Below are 8,529 nucleotides of genomic sequence, written 5' to 3' on the forward strand. Positions count from 1 at the left end.
TCCATGCACGATATCGTGCATAATTCATACCTGCAGGAATTAACCTGAATCAATACACTGGAAGTTGAATCCAGTGAAGGTCCAGTCCCGTCTCTTTAGAGCAAGAAGATTGCAAGGGATGAGAAAACGCTTGTGAATTCTACGTACTTTGAACAAATTCGATCACTCTTGAGTCTGATACGTATATATACATATATCGTACAGTTCCATATCGACCCTCATCCCCGACACGCTTCGAAGTTGCAAATTGATCGGTGAATCTCTCCGTAGTTAATGCTCGGACATGCCCATTGTCCAAGGTACGTAATCTCCCAGAGACACCGTTGTTCGACGATGGGTGACAAGGTTCGGTTTCTTTTTATCCTTCGGCTCTTTCTCCCGGTACATCGACCTGAGCTCCACCCCTGCGTGTCTGCCGAAGAAAGGAGACACAAGGAACGGATTAATTCTTCGAGTAGGAGTAGCAACAATGCCCGATTAGCATCCCGTAGTCGGTTGGCCTTCCTAGGTCGGCGGTTTCGTTCGTGTTCTCGCCTCCTCTCTTTCCCATGCTTCGTGTTCGCAGCCACGCGGTTATGTCACCTCGTTAAAGCGCATCGTTTATAACCCGAATCGGGCGGGGAGGGTCGGGTACTGTTTTTTAATGTCACTCGTTTAAAGTTATCACCACGTGGGCCGATTCCAGTCCGCCTGGCTCTCAATGCAAAGATGGCAATTCGCTTGACACTAGCGGTACGTGTTTTCACGCCCGCTGCTGGTAATTACCGCGAGAATATTCTCCCCAGCCAAGGGTATACTCATTTCCGCTCCAGATGTAAACAGACGAGGAAATTATTGCCCTGAAATATCGTGCTTACCCGCTGCCTCGTTTTTATTCTTACGCTTTGGGCGCTCCTTTTTAACCGCAAATTATCGCACCCTACCAATTTCACAAAATTATGCAATCACTCGTTATAGAAACTATATACATATTCGTACGACCGTTTTTTACATTGATTTTCACAACGATGTAGAAATAATTTCCTCACACCTTCTTACCTACATTCAAATATAATGTGCGCCGAATCACAATGTCCATAGATTACGTGTACCTACCGTATTATAAATGAACGTAGATTTTTACCTATTAAACCCGAATGCCCAGACGAACAGGAATACTTGAATTCACCTGACACGTACGGATATAATGACGTCATTAAAATCACACGCCAGGTTGACTGCGTTAATCACTTAATAGAATCATTGGTGAGTTAAATTTATTACGTTGGTACAGTGCAGCTCCTGTATGATAAACTTGACGACGTCCCCAACCGTGAGATTCTCTAGAAGATTGCTGCAATCAGCGAATGAAATTGAAATTGAAACGAAAACTCAACGCAACCGCGGTGTCTGTATCTAGATTATTCATACGTGCGTTATATTTACTTATCTCATACGTGATTATGAGGATTTTAATCGTTCTAACAATAAGTATCGAGCCTCGATTGCATTGACCTCAGGAATACGACCGTAGAGACGTCTGACTTTGAAACGTCTTAGAAAAATCGTCGAGCTACCGGCGCGTTCCTTTTGCGATAACTCTCACGTAACGGAGTGATCAGTGAGTGCAAATAGCAGCGAAGAAATCCGCCGTGTCTGCGGTGAGATATTGTGCATCGTCAGCAAAGCTAAGTAATTGTTTTTCTTTTTATTTGTTTTTCCTATATACAGGATTGTCTAACGAGAGTGATAAAACTTGGTGACATATGTGAATGAAGATATGGAAAGAGCAGTTAAGACGAGAAAACGAAGAAGAGAAAAACCGTAAATTCCTATCGAATGAAAAAGTCTGAGAGGAATGAAAAAAAATCCAGCGTATCTCGTCCGTGTCACGGAGGGTTTCAACCGCGCCTTAATATCGATTTCGTATCAGGTTCGAGAGGCTGACGCGCAATCATTGATGCACCGAGTGCTGTTGCCGCATCACCTGAAATATGATACTTTTATAAAACCATGTGCACGGGGATTGAAAATGAAAAATTGAGTTAATTACGAGCTTTCACCTGTAATTCTATACACTCTGATGTTCGTTATAGGTCCCTGAGAAATACCGTTATCAATATTTTAACGACTCCCACACAACTATTTTATGTGAACGATCAATTGCTAAGCGTCGATCTGCCCTTATTTGCTTCCACGCTTTGATCTGCAATTAGCCTGAATTAATTTGAACAGACTAAGTTAGTAAGTTCGTAAGTTCAAACTTTGGTATCCGGTAAAATCAGCTCACGCACTCGGTTGTAGGAGTATAATTTTCTGGAAGTATAGTTTTCGGGGCAACTGGCATTCACCGGGAATTCGCCAGGGTGTTTGGCGATAAAGATAACGGGAAGAATGATGCCGATACCGAAACAACGAATGGCGGAAAATTGCTCGGATGTGTATAATTGCAAGCGGATGAACGTGCCCCTCGGGATATTTTGCGCGGTTCCGGAGGGTGCCAGGTGTGTTTTATTCCTCCCGAAAAATCCAGAAGGCCGTACGTTTCAATCTACGTATAGAAGCCTCGAAATTCTGGAGGTATAGAGGCGGAAACCCAGCGGCCTCCGATGGGCTCCGACTAATTTTCCAATAATCAATTAGTTAAAATTTCATTTCCATCATGTCGAGCCAAAAGCCCGAAATAATGCAAACCATCGTCCTCCGGAGAGAGAGCGAGAGAGAGAGAGAGAGAGAGAAAGAGAGAGAGAGAGAGAGAGAGAGAGAGAGAGAGAGAGAGAGAAAAGCGTTTATTAAAAATGTCCTGGAGCAACGTGCCCCCTAAGGACAACACAAATGCACTGAACATGTACAGCTCTCGGTGAAAGAAAAACAAAAAATAAGATAAAATAAAATAAAATAAAATAAAAATAAAATAAAATGAAATGTAAATAAAGTAAAGTGAAATAAAATAAAAAAAAAAATAAAAAATAAACATATAACAATATATAAAAAAAATATTTAAATTAAATCTGCGCTTATTAAATAGAATATACTAAACAGAGGAACCTTACCAAAACTGGTCAGCTAAAAGCTAATCCTACAAAGCATATATATATGTATGAGTTATGGATTAAGTATCAACATATTAAATTATATTAGGCGAAGGTGGTATCAGTTAGCAATTAAACAGTATTACTGGCCAAATATTCCCGAAGTTTTAGCCTAAAGACGTTTACGGAAGAGAGAGAGAGAGAGAGAAAGAATAGAATTTTATTGTACGAGGGCGGTGGCCTCAAAGTACGAATGAGTACGGAGAAAGAGGAAAAGACTACGCCTGTAACTAACTTAACTTGATTCTTTGTAGTGAGACGGATGAGAGTTTAACTTACAATCAGCATGATGCGGACGTTGAAGAGCAGGAAAGAGAGAGAAATAGAAGTTTTCATCCCGTTTTCCCGAAATCAATTCTACACAAGTGGCACACGAGTGGGTGTACGAAATGTATTTGAGCGATACGTATCGTCGAGCTCTGCAACATCAGAATCGAATTGAAATTCGGTCGCGGAACGGAGGCAAGGAGGAATAAAAAAGAAAAAGGAACAAAGAAAGGAGAGGAATGGAAAGTGAGGGAAAGGGTGGGGTGGGACGGGAAAATACGTCTCACGCGGACTCCGGTCTCCGAGTCCTTTATGCAAAACGTGATCTTATTCGATTTCACTGCCCCCTTAACCCACCCCCGTCGCCCTCTCCCTGCCGGTGCAACTAAGTAACTTATTGACCCGTACAGGCGAGAATAGCCCGGCTGTCTCGCTTCCCGATGACGTACATAGGCACATAGTGCAAGCCGTTTACCACCCTCTATTACCGGTGAAAATTCAACGTCGAATGGTCCGAATCGCCCCGCGTATTCGTGATAATTTTCGCATTTTGGTCGCAGCCACGCCCTCGACGTTTTCGCCCGGGAGAAAAGATATCCGACGATTGTAACCGAAGGTTATAATGGCGGTTGTAAATATAGAATTGGGTCGCGGAACGGGTATATTTCACGTGAAATTTAATAATGGCAAGCTGCGAATCCAAAAGCTCGTTGAATTCATTCGCGAGAAGCGTATAAGGCTCGGCTCGCCCCTTGCACTCTAACATTTGTTAATGCTATCGCGGCCGAGTAAGTGACTTATTTCCTCTGAAAGGAACGCGTTATCGAAAGCTTCGATTCCGACGTTAGAAATTGTTTTGGCACATTAAAGCCACCTCGCAACCGAGGGGGCGAATACTGTTCGCGGCCTCGTTTTCTTCGGGAGAATCGCCGTTAACCGATGAATGTCTTTCGTGTCTCAAGAACCGTTACCAATCCACCTCATTTGTTTTTTGGAAAAATAAAAGCAGCCGGGAAGAATACTAAATTTGTTGCCGTTAAACGCAAAGTACCGTCAAATCAAGATGAAGATCATTGATGATTTGATCGCAAGTCAAAATTCATACCTGCCAAGTGAGATGGATGTTATTTTTTATACGTGTGAAAATAAAAAAAAAAAAAACAATCGTGTGACCGTAGAAAAAGTGAAATTGCAGAGTTAGGGGAAACCGAGGCGTTCGAACGAGCGTTTTCGACGCGTTCACCCTCCCCCACAGACGTAATTACGAAATGGGTGTCTGAGCGAGCAGTTTGCGTTGTTTTTGATGAAATTTCTCATCATTCTACAGGGAGGGGGATCGGGAACGTAGCGAGGTTGCATGCGGGAGAAATCTATCGAGACTTGAAAGGCTTAAAAGCTTCGAGCGCTGATTAGAAAATAACGGGAAAGCCCGCAGTGAGGGACTACCGGTAAAGCAGGTAAAATAATTTGAACGCAGAAGGTTTTTCGGGGCCGGTGGTTATGTGGCCGAGTCTATGATTCGCGACAGGTAATTTTTTCCCCCGCGTTATTACACCCACACCCCCTTATACATGATATACCTGCGGGCATCGTAGCAGTCTGAGCAAAGAAGGTCCAAGTAAAACAATTCCCCGAGGACGTTGCGCAGATTAAAGGACATAAAACTTCGGAAAGTGTAATAAACTTTTTTCTCCGACGTGGCGCGGTCGTCTTACTTCTTCCTCCTTCCTCGGCTTCGGCTCCAGTTCCGCGTCGCGACGCCACGCTGTCCGGGACGTCTCATTTCTCTCGCCGGAAGGTAAATTATCGCGGTGTCCTCCTCGCGGAAGATCGACGCCACGTTATACCTTATACCACGGGAAAACGAACAGGCGGTTATCGCAGAGCTATAAAAGATACTTTCTTATTTCTCCTTTTCTTTGCTCTGCTCGAGATTTTATCGCCGATTTAAACACACCGCGACGGCCATACTGTTCAACAGGATCAACAGTTGAACTGCCGTAGAATGAAAAATTCTACCAACAAGGGCTGAAGTTTCTAGGGATCTTTCTTGCCGAAAATATCGAACTCCTGAATTTGCACTGGATCAGGTCCTAAAAAATTCACGTCGTATAGATATCGACTCTAGAAGTTTGAGCGGAATCCACCTAATACTTAATACTCCCCTTGTGAGTTTAAGTAGCTTCCGAAAGGGCAAAATTTACCTGCAGGGTTTCACTCGATACTCTTAATTCTGTAAACAAGGGCACGATGAGGGTCGGGAGCCTTACGTTATTTCTTTAAAGTCCGAAGCAACGGGCCGCAATCTCTCGCGGCTTTGATCGTAAAACAAGCAATTTTCTTATAGCGCAGGACACTAAAGTTGAATCTGTGGACGGTGAATCAGCAAATACAGTCTAACCCACTTTAGTCGTACGATGTACCAGTCGCAGTTTGAGTTCTTCGTATCGCCATCCTTAATCACATTTTACGAAGTCGTAATTTCTTGATCAATTACACCAGACTTCTACACGCCAGCTTAAATCTCTTCACTCCCATTTCTGTCTCCTATCAAATATTGATAGTATACATACATGACATGTATGATAACGTATGTGTATAGTAGGCAGGATATGAGATACCGATAAAGGGACGTCTTCGATCGTGCAGCTTACTCTTGAAAAGAGTAATGAAAATTGACGCAATTTGAGAAATCTGGTGAGTTGGCTGATCGGTGATAAACGCAACTGAGAATAATTGTTTTCCAGTACCGCGTACATTCGTTATAAGAAAAAGAAGAAACAAAAATGCATCGTCGGTGGATTCGAGTTTGATGTTCCAGCCGGAAGAGGGTCACGTCTAAATGTTGAAGTACATTTTCAATCAGGATCGCGTTGCAAAATTTACTATACAAAAGTGGGTGTTTGTCGTTCGAGTGTATGAATATATCATACCGCTATTCCGAACTATACCGAACTCGATTCCGACCAGTGGCTCTCTTGCATATTAACTTTGTAACAAATTTGCAAACAGTTAGCCGTCAGGTCAGAGGGAAGCCGTGTAACTTATAAACTTGACTCAATTTCCACCTTCCATCTTTGCCCGTTCCATTACCCTCGATTCAACTTCCGATCTTCGGTAATCAGTTGTCCTTTCCCTCAGTGACCTGTGCTGGATCTGACGTATTTGACGATTCAGTTTTTTGGTACCTGTAGTTATTAAAGTGCTTTGATCAGTGATCCGAAGTGAGTTTCAGAAGGCCTGAACCTTTGTTGGACTCGTTTTGATTTTTGGTCTTTCAAGCTCTGTGGCGACAATCTTTCTACCGAAACTAATTACAAGCTTACCGAGTTTGTGGATTTACACTGTATTCCTCAGAGTTTTAGCGAACGCTGCAGGCTTATTGTAACATTTAGCCGAGAGCTTGTGCATTTTCTGGCCAACTAAACTTATAACTATACAGCTGTACGAAGCTACGCCCAACCACTGGAGAGCAGGTTCAAAGCGAGTGGGAACACGTATTTGTATCACCGCGTTACACCGAGTACACGTAGCTTTCCTGTGTACACCCGACGTTACCGACCTCCGGCAGACCGGTTTTTGCACACCGGTAGACAAGCGTGGCGGAAAGCGAGTCCGTAAGCTCGGCTCTTGGTTATAACCGTGAGTTTGCGTGTTTTACCTGTGTAACAAAGCGCGCAAACACGTCCGCACTGCAAACCGACATCACCGACCCTTCTCAACGCCGTAAACGCGACCCCTGAATAGCCGTAAACCTATACTGATTGTTATTTCCCCGCCTGATGCAAATCTGATCAAAGCCAGTAGCTGCTGTATCGTGAAATGAATCGAAAGTACCTCGAAGATGTTACAGAGCTCGCGGTGAACCTACCTCTGGACCGATCAACTTCGCCCGCACCGACGGTGAGACCAAACTTTGACGAATTCGTTGTTTTGGCGTACTTGTCGAGGCGATGAAACGAAGAAATCGGGCTCGGACGTCGGACAGTTTTCAATTCAACCCCTGGTCAAGTCGCTTGCTTGGAATTCAATATCCACCCAGACAGCAATATAATAATCCAGCAGGCTTGAGTTCCACGGGTCGATATATCGATAATACGTAGCCGTTGTACGTGCTCGTAAAATCGGGACTGCGACGTGTAATCTGAAAGGGTGGGCAACTCGGGGTGGAAGGGGGTAGGAGAAAAGTCGGTTATAGACGTTCTCCGCGTGGTCCACGGTCCCGTCATCACCGCTGGATAAATATTTTCGAAGGGGGGTGATATAGGGGTGAGGATATACACGCGGCGGGGGTTAAAGAACAGCGAAGGTCGCCGAGCTCGAGGACGAGGACGAGCACTAACCTCGGTGGTGGCTGGCATTTGCCGGGGCGGCGGAGAAGCCCGAAATTCCCGGGATTAGGGGTGCTCGCCCCTCAAGACGTCGGCGCACGTGCGAACCCAACACGGCCCTGGGGACGTCGTCGTATATGTTTCAGGTGTCGCGGACCTACGCGTCTCGGCCTGGTGTGCAGGAGGCAGGTTTTTCCATCGACCGCCGTTGTAACGAATGAATGGTACCTGCCGGCATCGCGGGTATAAGGCGGAATCCGAAGGTGAGGAGAGCCAGGAAAAACCGTTCCACCCTCTGCCACCCCCCCTCTCTCTCTCTCTCTCTCTTTCTCTGTTTTTCATGGTTTTTTTTTACGTCACCCCTCGCGTAAATGGAAATTGCACCTTGTCCCACAACCCATCCAGCTTCTGCAACCTGGTACATGGAATGTGAAAAAAAGACAAAGAAAGCAGACAAGGCACGGATAATTGCCTGACAATTCTTCTGGATATCGAGTTTCTGTTAGTTATACCCTCGCGAAATCATGTATAGGACAATACGATGTATAATATATAAATATACAATATAGTTTGGTGATCCATATTTCTGCGTTCGACGAGGTCTCACAATCAGTCAGTTCGCGTTACATAGGTATCTCTGATCTCGAACATTAATTCTAGGTGTGTGTGCATAGTACGAGCGATCTATATTTCTGATATCTTGCCCTTGTTGGTAATAAATCAGGTATGAAATACTCTCCGAGAGTGGAGTGCGGGAACTGTATTCAAGACTGATTTACATCCAGTGGTTAATTCCACCAACTCGGCAAGCTTAAATTATTATTACTGCGGTGTGGGGGGTGAAGGAATCTTCCCGGTGG

Source organism: Neodiprion fabricii, chromosome 4 (genome assembly GCF_021155785.1).
Source record: "Neodiprion fabricii isolate iyNeoFabr1 chromosome 4, iyNeoFabr1.1, whole genome shotgun sequence".
Lineage (NCBI taxonomy): Eukaryota > Metazoa > Arthropoda > Insecta > Hymenoptera > Diprionidae > Neodiprion > Neodiprion fabricii.